Below are 14317 nucleotides of genomic sequence, written 5' to 3'. Positions count from 1 at the left end.
TCTGCGCAGTGAGCAAGTGTCGTCACTATGACATCATCACGCATGCGCTGCGGCTTCATGGAGCTTCTCAGTCGGAAGGGATGGTTGAGTTGGGCTCGGTTCGGGTCGAGTGGAGTCGGGCTCAGGTCGGGTCAGGTTCGTGTCCGCTGTGGATTGGTCGGGTTCGGGTTGGGTTCTTTTTCCTGACCTAAGCAGACCTTTACCTGTACCCATAGTGGCTTGTTGTCATGGACAAGTCATCCTTGTTGTATTAAACTAAATCCTTAAAGCAGCAGGAAAGCTACAGTAGTGCACTGCTCCTTGAGTTCTGCACTCAACTATCAGCCTGGATTATGTGCTCAAGTCTCTGGAGTGGAACTTGAACCCACAGTGTTCTGATTCAGGGCAAGCGTGCTACCCACTGATCCTGAACTTCTGTGAGACTGAAAAATACTCAGAAACCAGTTTGAGCAAACTGGAGAAAAGTCACCTGGCAGTCAAACTGTGGAATTATAGAGTGATGGGTTCACATACACCAAACTCATTGGAGAAGATTTAGATGTAGCAGGGTCTGCCATTAGACTTGCCCCTTCACCTTTAACTCAAATAAATTTGCCCATAAAGTTGCTGGAAATGTGAGCTGCTAACAGTGCAGTGAGGGATACAGGGCACCGAGAACCCAAGTGAACAGAGCAACCAATAGGATATCTCCTGAACCAAAGAGAAAAAAATATCACTACCCTGTGTCAACTAAAACAAAATAAACATTTGAATCATTTACAAGAAATGAAAAGTAGAGGACCAAATTGTATTATTTTCCTGACGCTGACAAACAGATCATCGGGGTTGTTGATGGAGTTGACATCCACACTGAATGCCTTGCTGGTAACCACATCCACGCTGTATGCTCGGAAGATATCTGTCATGTTGGCAGTTGTCGAGGTTCATCCCGAGCAGCTCTGTAACACAGGAGTCTGTGCTCTGCTGGCTGTGCCCGGGGATGCACACAGAGATAAACATCAACTGCTGCTGGAGGACCATCAACTCGGTGAAAGACGCTCTTTGGTCTGCCTGAAACTTGCTGGTATTCCAGTACAAAGAGTTGTCCTCAACAGAGTGTTGCAGACTGGCACATTCCAAGGTCCAGGACTAAGTGCTGAGGGACGCCTAAAGCTTGGGGGCAGCTGTCGGAAAGGCCACTGTGTAAGGTCCTCCCGCCATAGTATACCGAGGGGCTGGAACCCGTGTAAAACTACTTGGGCTGTATGCACTAAAATGTTTTTGCTGTGTAATGCAAATGTTCATTGCATGTAAAATGGAATGGCAAGAGTTGTGAGGAAACTCACATTCTTTTTCAAAGGAATCTGATTTCTTTTGCACTTTCTGGAATGTCAGATTGTTTTGCAACATAATTTATTGCTGATTTTTATGAATAAAGTCCATTTCTTCTAAAATGTTTTTATTCCCTTCTCAAAGATTATTTTCTTCAAAACTTTAGGAATTTTTCAACCTTAACCAAACTAACAAAACCACATGCATGCACAGCACAGTATCTGTCAGCCTGCACTGATTACCTCTCTCTTCTTTTAATCATCTTTTCAAACTTCAATCAGTCCTGGTGCTGCAGGCTAGGTAAGTGGGGAAAGTGGGATGGGAAAAGAAAGAAACTAACATACAGACGTATTAACCTCGAGGCAGGGAAATGACTTATGTTAGAAAAGTAAAAACTATCCATACTGTAAAACGTCTATCACAAAACTTTGACCTTGAAATACAAAATAGCATGCTGACCTGAGTGTGTGTCACAGTCTTTTCTGTCTATCTCACCCAGCTGTTAGCTTCTTTTGTCTTTTCAGTCAAATGTCCTGGTTTCTTGTGCTTACTACAGTTTTGATGTTCCTCCTGGCAATGCACTAGGTTGGCCTTTTCTTGTGAATGCTCCATTATAGATCAGCGCTCTGTATTTCTGTACTCAGTAGAGGCTGCTAAAGGAGAAACATTTGACCCCTGGACCTTTACCTTAGTAAAATCCAAGTGGAACATAAAATGCTGCCGTTTCTCCCACTCACAACTTCATTTCTTGTCTTTTCTTCAGGTTGGGTTTGAATAAGCATTGCAGCCTCCAGCCACAAACAGATCCCAGGTACAGGAGTGGGGAGAGTCACCCAAGACCTTCACTCTGCCTCTGACTCCCACCCAGCTTCTTATTTGCTAATCATCATTAATTAACTAATTTCTTTTTCCAAAATATACTTTATAATTAATTTGTAAAAATACTTTGCGTAACAGTTCAAATTTGACAGAACAAAGTACAATACAGATCAGTTTCTGGAAACACAGTATGTGGCACTCTGAGGTGCCTCTTACAATTGCACTTACAATTGCAGGTTATATTTATATTTATAAAGTATATTTCATTTGAAACATATAGCCTGAGGGGTTTTACATGGCTTCTCGCCCCTCGGTGGCTGGTGGTGAGAAGGGCCCTCCCTGTCAGATCCTTCCTGTAAGCCTTGAGTCTCACCGCCTCAGCACACTGTCCTCGAGTTGGCTGCGGTGGGGAAAAGACTATTGCCTACCTCCTTCTGGAATGTGTCTTTGCAAAGCAGGTCTGGAAAGAGATGCAGTGGTTTTCGTTGAGGTCAGAGAGAGAAATAAAGTTAACGTTTCAGGTCAATGACCTTTCCTCTGAGTCATGAGTCATTGACCTGAACTAATTCTGTTTCTCACTCCACAGATGCTGTCTGACCCGCTGAGTGTTTCCAGAATTTTGTCGAGGTTCATCCCAAGCAGCTCTGTAACACAGGAGTCTGTGCTCTACGGGCTGTTCCCAGGGACGCACACCGAGACAAACATCAACTGCTGCTGGAGGACTATCAATTCGGTGAAAGACGCCCTTTGGTCTGCCCGAAACTTGCTGGTCTTCCAGCGCAAAGAGTTGTCCACCACCGAATGTTGCAGACTGGCACATTCCAAGGTCCAGGACTACGTGCTGAGGGACGCACTAAAGCTTGGGGCAGCCGCAGCAAAGGCTCAATGGGGAAAGACCACAGTGTAAGGTTCCCCCACCAAGCTGGACTGAGGGGCTGGATCCATGGGAAACCCCTTGAACTGTATCGTTAATATTTTCATTTGCTGTAAATGTAAAACTGTAACTGGCATGACAATTGTGAAATGGAAGGGTTGTGAAGAAACTCATGATAGTATTGAAGGAAACTGATCTCCCTTGCAATGTTTGGATTTTTTGGTGCTGTTTTGAAACTGTTTGGCAATGTAATTTTTACAGATTTTTATGAATAAAGTATATTATGGAAATAAAAAAAAACTGGGAGAGCTGAAATCAGGAGGGTCTTCAATTCCAAAAGATCAACCATATTTTGCTTTGCAGCCATTAGATAGTGAACTGGATCAGAAGTCCTGGCTGTGCTTTTTTTAAAATTCTTTCATGGGAAATAATTGTAAATTAACTGTATTGAATGCTGCTGAGAAATTGGGTTCAATTCACTCCTGTGCACAGACATCACATCCATCCCACAAAGTGCATCTTAATGTCAAAGGAAAAGAAAATTAAGCCTGATGAAAAACAGGCTGCTGATTTACCATGAGCCCATTTTGCACAACTGAGTCGGGGAGAATCATTCCCGTTCCTCCAGCTTGGGTTTTCTGCTGCGCGGAGGCAACTTCATCTCCGAAGTTAAGGAGGTGGTGGGCGGTCGCCTCCTTGCAGCAAAGGTAATGTACAAAAATGCTTCGCTCCGGTTAATCCACGCGTACGCCCTGGTTCGAAGCAGCGAGCGACTGACCGTCTTCCAGCAGCTCCCATTGCTGCTGGTGACATCCAGGCTGGTTATTCTCGGCAGTGACTTCAACTGCATCATCGATGCAGCTGGATGATCCAGCAGTGCCGACAGTCAAATGGACGCCACATCCAGACTCCTGATGGAAACAGTAAAAGATGCTAAACTGCACAACGTCTTCAGCAACCCTGCAAACGGAGCCCAGTGTAGATACACCTGGTCAAGACTGGACGGGTCTGCCTATTCCAGGATTCACTTCCTGTTTGTGCCCCGAGCGTTCACGATCAGATCAACCAACATCAGGCCAATGTTCTTCTCTGACCACTGCCTGTCACCTACAGAATGACCAGAGGGTTGCCAGGCAACATGGAAGCTGAACGTGAAACTGAGAACATTGAGGAATTCAAAATGGATTACAAAGGTTGGAGAACCATAAAATTCCTGAGTCCCTAACACACTGGTAAGAAGTGATCAAGGTGAACATTAACACACCAACCTGCTACGTTGAATGATATTTTTCTTTTAATCCATTGACTGCAGACCTGAATTTAAAGAAATTAATAAAGTAACAGATAAAAGGTGACTTTGCTTGCAGCTTAAGATGGCAACAGCAAGGCCAGTGAGGTTGGAGAGGAAGAGACTGGTCCATCCCAGCAAAAACCAAGGTCCAGGAATTTCAAGAAAACTGCCTGTTCCCTCAGCGAAACATCAAGACGACCACGCTTGAGTCATTGGGTGACTGTCATATGACAACCCACCACAACCAACACCAACCCCCCTCCGCTCCCCCGCCACCACATCTGTTTTTTACGCTGGCATTTCTCTGCAGCAGGCCGACAAGCATCTGGACTCCGACACGTGCAGTCCCAAGTAGGCGCACCTCCTTTCTCTCTCTCTCCATTCCAGCTTGCAAGTTTCGAACCCTGCCTGCTGACTGACCACCTCTGCATACTCCGGTTATAACCAGAAACCCTTTGGTGGAAATAATCTGCACCGCTGTCTCCATGAGACCCACCGAAACTGCCATCTGTCTCTTCAAGCTGAAAGTCTCAGGACCACTGAATTCAGCTAGAAGCCAGCTGAATCAAAGTCCACAGAATGTCCACCTCTTCTTTTCTATGGACTCGACCAATCTACCCTTTCCACTTGAATCTATTTGTGTGTGAACCGAGAGTGTGAGAGGGGGAAGAGAGTGAGAGAGAAAAAAGTATGTTGGAGCGTAGTTTATTATTTCACTTAGTTTGGTTTAAATACAATAAAGTGAACCTCTTTCTTCGTTAAACTCAAGAAAACCTGTCGGATTATTTACATGTTATAATAAGAACCAAACATCTACAGAATTGGCCAGTACATCCACTTTAAAAAAAGAATTAAACCTGTTCGTCAAACGAGAGGGAAAAGAGGGAAGCCCTTCAACCCCTCCTCATCTGACCGTAACACCTCAAAGGTGTGCAGAGGGCGAAAGACAGAGGGAAATGTCCAGAACAGAATTTGCTCCTGCTGCAGTCGATGGGAGTCAAGGTTAAGGAGGATCTCCAATAGGTGAAGAGCCAGCAGGCCTCATTGTTTACTGTAGAGGCTTCCAAGATCATCTTCCAGTCCAGAGTCCGCTCCGTTGAGCAGGATGAGACGTGCTTGCGCTTTTTCTTCCGAAAGGTACACAGAGAGAGCTCTGGGATCAGCAGCCTGAAGGAAGAGGACGGCTCGGTAACATCATGGCAGCCTAATATACTGAGGATCAGTAAATCTTTTAATGCTGGGCTGTACAACGTGAAGCCCAAGACAGCACAGCCTCCCAGTCCTTCCTGTTCTCTATCACAGAGGTCATAGATGACAAAAAACGGGAGAGTCTGCACAAATTGCTAACTCTTGACGAACTGACAAAGGCCATCAGGTCGAGACGCAGAAAAACTCCTGGAAGTCACAGCTTACTGGCCTGCTTGTATTCGACTCTGTGGGACTGGATCGGCCCAGACCTGCTGGAAGTGTATGAGAGTATGCTTCTGGCCAGCAGCATGTCAGAATCCATGAGGAAAGGCATCACCACCCTCATCTACAAGCAAAGAGGGAGAGGGAGGAAATCAGAAATTGGAGGCTCATCTCACTCCTGAATGTGAACGACAAAATTCTGCCCATGGTCATCGCCAATCGGGTCAAATCTGCTCTGGAGTTGGTGATTCACCCCGAACAGACCTGTACTGTACCCGGCAGGAAGATCTCCGATAGCCTCGCACTACTCAAGGATTCGTCACCTATGTTCAGGACAGGGAGGTGGACACCTGCCTCATCAGCTTGGACCAGAAGACGACTTTAGACAGAATATTACACACATACATGATGGACGTGCTCTCCAAAATGGGGTTTGGGAGGAAATCCACAATTGGATCCATCTGCTCCACACAAACATCAGGAACGCATTCTCAATCAATGGATGGGAATCAAAGTTTCCCAATCAAATCTTGAGTCAGACAGGGTGGTCCTCTCTCCCGTCTTATTTGTTTGCTGTATGGAACCTGATTCCTTCAGGAAGAATGTTGGCATTAGTAGGTGACAATCCCAGGCAGCAGAGGCACTCCGGTCACAGGCCGATGAGCATCAGCAACCAGTTTGAACTGGCGCTGGGAGCCAAAGTAAATCACGGCAAGAATGAGGCTATGTTCTTTGGGAACTGGGCCGATCAATCCTTCGTTCTGTTCACCATCAGGTCAGGCTATCTGAAGGTGCTGGAGATATGGGGCTGAATTTTACCGGCCCCTCAACACCGGGTCACTGTGCGGGAACCGGTAAAATTCTGCCTGGAGAAGCCCACCTTGAACCCCAACGTCGAGAAGGGCCCACCACGTTACCGTCGACCGGGGGGACCTCAGTGCGGGCAACTCCCAAACCCTCGACGGCAGCACCCCAATTACCATATTCAAAACACTACTTACCTCTCCCGATTGCGCAGCCTGCTCCCTCTCAATGTACACTTCAGCATTTTACAGTGAACGGGCGGCAGTCATGTGCCGTCCCATTCACGAATAGAAAAGCCGACGGGACATCGGAGTCAGATGTTTTCGCCAGCGAAGGCAAGTCCAGATCTTCAGGGGTGTTACTGAAGAGGTGTTGGGAACCATTATGATTCCACCCTCCGTAAAGGTTGGCAGCTCTGTGCCATTGATTGCCTGTTAATGAAGGAACAATAGCTCTCAAGGCACCCTATATTTGGAGAGAGTGCCAGAGATGGTAAGCGTGTGAAGCTTATATGCCTTGTGGGCCAATCGATGCAACTTGTGCAATCTTTATGTGGTCATGTGGTGCCATTCTTAGTGGGAGCTAAGATGGGCAATGCCATGCCATGCCACATAACTGCTACACGAAAGCACCTGATGTACCACTCAACATCATTCTCTGCCCTGTCAGGAACCTTGGAAGAATTGAAGGAACTGAGTTGAATTGCAACTTGACGATGGGGATGGTTCACCCGATATTAATTGATATGCTACTTGAGAGGATCCATATGTACCGCAGTTGTAGCCCACACAGAGGCCCGTCCTGGTCACGAGCAGCAGCACCCAAGGAGAGCTCGCCACTACAAATCACCGACCATCTACAGATCCCGCATGACAGACCTGTAGATGTCAGAGTGCCAGTGTCAGAGATGACAGCGGATGTCAAGAGAGGCAGTGACATATCTCTGCGCCCTGCTGAATGACGACCTGCAGCCCAGGGGCTTCAGGGGACATCCTGTGCCTGTGGCACTCTCGGTGACAGAGGCTCTCAATTTTTACACCTCTGCATCATTTCAGGGGCTCGTCGGAGACCTTTTTGGGGTCACACAGTCAGCAGTTCACCATTGCATCAGGGAGGTCACCGATGCCCGGTACCAGATGGTTGGTGACTATATCCGTTTCATGACAGACCCTGAAAGCCAAGCCCAGAGGGCCACCGGTGTCGTCTCCAATGCTGAATTCCCACAGGTACAAGGAGTTATAGATTGCACCTATGTGGCCATCAAGGCTCCCGACGGGCGACCAGCTGAATATCTAAATCATAAAGGCTTCCACTCAATGTGCAGCTTGCATGTGATCACCAGAAACGATTCATGCAAATCTGTGCCCGCTTTCCAGGCAGCTGCCATGATGCCTTCATCCTGCGCCAGTCCCAGCTGCCATTGCTGTTCAATGAAATGGCTCAGATGGAGGGGTGGCTTCTTGGAGACAAGGGCTCCGCCTTGCATACATGGCCCCTGACACCAATAAAAAACCCCACCACTGCTGCAGAAGAGAGATACAACGTCAGCCACAGAGCTACAAGAGCCATCACTGAGCAGGCGATCGGCATGCTGAAAATGTGATTCCGCTGCCTGGATAGATCGGGTGGTGCCCTGCAGTACAAGCTGGAAAGGGTAGCTCGCTTTGTTGCTGTCTGCTGTGCTCTGCACAACTACACACTCAATAGGGGGGAGGGCTTGCAGGATGAGCAGAGACATGAGCAGGACTCATGTGGCAGACTTTTAAGGAGATATTTAATAACTCTCAAAGATTTATCTCAGTGAGAAAGACTGAGAAGGATGCCTCATTGTGGCTAAATAAGGAAGTTAAGGATAGTATCAGATTGGAAGAAAAACTGCACAATTCTGCAAAGATTAGTGGCAAGTCAGAAGTTTGGACAGATAAGAACCAGCAAAGGATGATTAAAAAAATGGCGAGGGTGAAATTACAATAGAAGCGAAAGCTTGCTTGGAAAACAAAACCAGATACTAAGTTTCTACAAGTATTTATAAAGGAAAGAGTAACTAAAACAAGTGATAGTCCTCTAGAGAGTCAATCTGGGGAATTAATAATGGAAAACAAGGAACTGGCAGAAGGTTAAACAGGTATTTTGCACCGTCATCACTGTAGAAGACTTCCCAAAGATACTTAATAATCAAGAGGTGAAAGGGAGGGAGAAACTTTAAACAAACAATCACCAAGGAAAGGGTACCGGGAAAACTATTAAACCTAATAAACCAGGACCTGATGGCTTTAGAACATTTTAGAACATTAGAACATTACAGCGCAGTACAGGCACTTCGGCCCTCGATGTTGCGCCGACCTGTGAAACCATCTGACCTACACTATTCCATTTTCATCCATATGTCCATCCAATGACCACTTAAATGCCCTTAAAGTTGGCGAGTCTACTACTGTTGCAGGCAGGGCGTTCCACGCCCCTACTACTCTCTGAGTAAAGAAACTACCTCTGACATCTGTCCTATATCTATCACCCCTCAACTTAAAGCTATGTCCTCTCGTGTTTGCCATCACCATCCGAGGAAAAAGACTCTCACTATCCACCCTATCTAACCCTCTGATTATCTTATATGTCTCTATTAAGTCACCTCTCCTCCTCCTTCTATCCAACGAAAACAACCTCAAGTCCCTCAGCCTTTCCTCGTAAGACCTTCCCTCCATACCAGGCAACATCCTAGTAAATCTCCTCTGCACCCTTTCCATAGCTTCCACATCCTTCCTATAATGCGGTGACCAGAACTGCACGCAATACTCCAGGTGCGGTCTCACCAGAGTTTTGTACAGCTGCAGCATGACCTCGTGGCTCCGAAACTCGATCCCCCAACTAATAAAAGCTGACACACCATATGCCTTCTTAACAGCCCTATTAACCTGGTAGCAACCTTCAGAGATTTATGCACCTGGACACCAAGATCTCTCTGTTCATCTACACGACCAAGAATCTTCCCATTAGCCCAGTACTCTGCATTCCTGTTACTCCTTCCAAAGTGAATCACCTCGCACTTTTCCGCATTAAACTCCATTTGCCATCTCTCAGCCCAACTCTGCAGCCTATCTATGTCCCTCTGTACCCTACAACATCCTTCGGCACTATCCACAACTCCACCGACCTTAGTGTCATCCGCAAATTTACTAACCCACCCTTCTACACCCTCTTCCAGGTAATTTATAAAAATGACAAACAGCAGTGGCCCCAAAACAGATCCTTGCGGTACACCACTAGTAACTAAACTCCAGGATGAACATTTGCCATCAACCACCACCCTCTGTCTTCTTTCAGCTAGCCAATTTCTGATCCAAAGCTCTAAATCACCTTCAACCCCATACTTCCGTATTTTCTGCAATAGCCTACCATGGGGAACCTTATCAAACGCCTTACTGAAATCCATATACACCACATCCACTGCTTTACCCTCATCCACCTGTTTGGTCACCTTCTCGAAAAACTCAATAAGGTTTGTGAGGCACGACCTACCCGTCACAAAACCGTGCTGACTATCGCTAATGAACTTATTCTTTTCAAGATGATTATAAATCCTGTCTCTTATAACCTTTTCCAACATTTTACCCACAACCGAAGTAAGGCTCACAGGTCTATAATTACCAGGGCTGTCTCTACTCCCCTTCTTGAACAAGGGGACAACATTTGCTATCCTCCAGTCTTCCGGCACTATTCCTGTCGACAATGACGACATAAAGATCAAGGACAAAGGCTCTGCGATCTCCTCCCTAGCTTCCCAGAGAATCCTAGGATAAATCCCATCTGGCCCAGGGGACTTATCTATTTTCACACTTTCCAAAATTGATAACACCTCCTCCTTGTGAACCTCAATCTCATCTAGCCTAGTGGCCTGAATCTCAGTATTCTCCTCGACAACATTTTCTTTCTCTACTGTAAATACTGACGCAAAATATTCATTTAACACTTCCCCTACCTCCTCTGATTCCACACACAACTTCCCACTACTATCCTTGATTGGCCCTAATCTAACTCTAGTCATTCTTTTATTCCTGATTTTCCTATAGAAAGCCTTAGGGTTTTCCCTGATCCTATCCGCCAATGACTTCTCGTGTCCTCTCCTTGCTCGTCTTAGCTCTCCCTTTAGATCCTTCCTGGCTAGCTTGTAACTCTCAAGCGCCCTAACTGAGCCTTCACGTCTCATCCTAACATAAGCCTTCTTCTTCCTCTTGACAAGCGCTTCAACTTCTTTAGTAAACCACGGCTCCCTCGCTCGACAACTTCCTCCCTGCCTGACAGGTACATACTTATCAAGGACACGCAGTAGCTGCTCCTTGAATAAGCTCCACATTTTGATTGTTCCCATCCCCTGCAGTTTCCTTCCCCATCCTCCGCATCCTAAATCCTGCCTAATCGCATCATAATTTCCTTACCCCCAGCTATAATTCTTGCCCTGCGGTATATACCTGTCCCTGCCCATCGCTAAGGTAAACCTAACCGAATTGTGATCACTATCACCAAAGTGCTCACCTACATCTAAATCTAACACCTGGCCGGGTTCATTACCCAGTACCAAATCCAATGTGGCATCGCCCCTGGTTGGCCTGTCTACATACTGTGTCAGAAAACCCTCCTGCACACACTGGACAAAAACTGACCCATCTAAAGTACTCGAACTATAGTATTTCCAGTCGATATTTGGAAAGTTAAAGTCCCCCATAACAACTACCCTGTTACTCTCGCCCCTGTCGAGAATCATCTTCGCTATCCTTTCCTCTACATCTCTGGAACTATTTGGAGGTCTATAAAAGACTCCTAACAGGGTGACCTCACCTCTCCTGTTTCTAACCTCGGCCCATACTACCTCCGTAGACGTGTACTCAAACGTCCTTTCTGTCGCTGTAATACTGTCCTTGATTAACAATGCCACACCCCCCTCTTTTACCATCTTCTCTGTTCTTACTGAAACATCTAAATCCCGGAACCTGCAACATCCATTCCTGCCCCTGCTCTACCCATGTCTCCGAAATGGCCACTACATCGAGATCCCAGGTACCAACCCATGCTGCAAGCTCACCCACCTTATTCCGGATGCTCCTGGCGTTGAAGTAGACACACTTTAAACCAGGTTCTTGCTTGCCAGTGCCCTCTTGCGTCCTTGTAACCTTATCCCTGACCTCACTACTCTCAACATCCTGTACACTGGCACTACATTTTAGGTTCCCATTCCCCTGCTGAATTAGTTTAAACCCCCCGAAGAGCACTAGCAAATCTCCCCCCCAGGATATTGGGTCCCCTCTGGTTCAGGTGAAGACCATCCTGTTTGTAGAGGTCCCACCTACCCCAGAAAGAGCCCCAATTATCCAGGAAACCAAAACCCTCCCTGCTACACCATCCCTGCAGCCACGTGTTCAACTCCTCTCTCTCCCTATTCCTCGCTTCGCTAGCACGTGGCACGGGCAACAACCCAGAGATAACAACTCTGTTTGTTCTCGCTCTAAGCTTCCACCCTAGCTCCCTGAATTTCTATCTTAAATCCCCATCTCTCTTCCTACCTATGTCGTTGGTGCCTATGTGGACCACGACTTGGGGCTGCTCCCCCTCCCCCTTAAGGATCCCAAAAACACGATCCGAGACATCACGAACCCTGGCACCTGGGAGGCAACATACCAACCGTGAGTCTCTCTCGTTCCCACAGAACCTCCGATCTGTTCCCCTAACTATGGAGTACCCAATGACTAATGCTCTGCTCCTCTTCCCCCTTCCCTTCTGAGCAACAGGGACAGACTCTGTGCCAGATACCTGTACCCCATTGCTTACCCCTGGTAAGTCGTCCCCCGCAACAGTATCCAAAACGGTATACCTGTTGTTGAGGGAAACGGCCACAGGGGATCCCTGCACTGCCTGCTGGTTCCCTCTCCTTCCCCTGACGGTAACCCATCTACCTATTTCTTTTTACCTGAGGTGTGACTACCTCCCCATAACTCCTCTCAATAACCCCCTCCGCCTCCCTAATGATCCGAAGTTCATCCAGCTCCAGCTCCAGTTCCCTAACGCGGTTCTCGAGGAGCTGGAGTTGGGTTCACTTCCCGCAGATTCAGTCAGCAGGGACACTCTTGGCGACCCTTACCTCCCACATTCTGCAGGAGGAACATTAATCTGCCTTAACTTCCATTCCCTCTATTCTAAATTCCCAACAAATCTACTGAAAAACCAAAAAAAAATGTCAAAACTTGTAAGGTTAGCAATCCAACGGACAGAACTTCTTAAATAAAAAGCTTACCTTATCAACACAACAGAGTCCTTTATTTTGGTTAGAGGAGGAGGGTGGGTGGGAGGCACTACACGTGTAGTGTCTCGGGTACAGCCACCACCCAAATATATAGTTTTTCCTTACCCAGCAGTCCCTGGTCCCAGCGGTCCCTGGTCCTCCGAAAACAAAAGGGAATTAACTTTTAAACTTCCACTGAAATTGACTTCCCAGCTGTCAGCTCGCTCTCGCACCTTCGCTACTGTCAAAGCTGCAGTCACCAAAACTAAAAGGCTTGCATCCTCGGGTCTGAAAAGAAGTGACTGCAGAGATAGTAGTGGCATTGGTTATAATCTTTCAAAATTCCTTAGAGTCTAGAAGGGTCCCAGCAAATTGGAAATCACAAATATAATACCTTCATTCAAGAAAGGAAGGAGACAGAAAGCAGGAAACTCAAGGCCAGTTAGCCCAAAGAAAGAATCTATTATTGAGGTGGTTATAGTGTGATGAAACAAAGGCATAATAGTCTTCATGAGGTAGAATTTGGATATAACTAATACATTCTACCTTTTAGAATTTAAGATTGAATAAAATGGTCAGTTTTCAAGACGCACTGAAATTCCCTTTTAAGGGCAGAGTTAAAAATTCATAAACATCCCTGTTACAATAGAATGTGAACCAGAAACACCTTTTAAGTTTAAAAAATCCATTCCAAGGTCTTCTGTTACAATGGAATTAGAAGATGAAATATACCGAAACATGCTATATGAAGTCCATACTGGTAACTATAATTTTAATCAGTTGGTAGTGTTAGTGATATAGACAGACTGACTTCAGAGGATGGGACAAAGTACCATCAATGGACCATCACAGATGATCAGTCACAAAATGGAAAGGTAATTACAAAAACAGATGCCATGTAAACCCAATTACAAACATTTTGACCAGGTAAAAGCTCAACTTCAAGAGAAGGGAATTCTCAGCAAATAATTAAGTGGGAATGGTCGCTCATGATATTACCATATATGGATAACAAAAGGAAAAACACACAGAAAGATAACACTTACATTCCAAAAGATGAGATGATAGATTAGAAACAGTATAAACGCGAGTTTTGAATCGAAATACCAGAAGTATTGAATTCCTCATCAATGCTTTTCAACCTATGGTAAGAACAGCTGACTGCATGACAAGAGAATTCTGCTCTTAACCGAGTGTTTTGTCTTGTTAAGCAGGAGGCTTACTCGGGGAATTTAAGGTAACAGTTTACTTTGAATTTTGATGGCTATTCTAAGATATTTTGCTGTAACATTGTCAAGGTTGAACTTTTGGAATCTATTTTAGAAATAAGATCATGTTTTAGTATACTTAGTCGCTTAAAATGTATTACATGTTCAACTCGAATAAATACATAAAAGTTAATAAATCATCTCATGTTGTATACAGAATGCTACAAGAATCCCCTCTCTGTATCTCCTTCAGTGGGGAGATACTTATTTAGAGTTTCCCAGACCCTTATAATATCTGGAATATTTATGACAGTGATAATTATTAAAAT

This window comes from Heterodontus francisci, chromosome 41, assembly GCF_036365525.1.
Source record: "Heterodontus francisci isolate sHetFra1 chromosome 41, sHetFra1.hap1, whole genome shotgun sequence".
NCBI lineage: Eukaryota > Metazoa > Chordata > Chondrichthyes > Heterodontiformes > Heterodontidae > Heterodontus > Heterodontus francisci.
Note: the sequence above shows the minus strand (reverse complement) of the source record.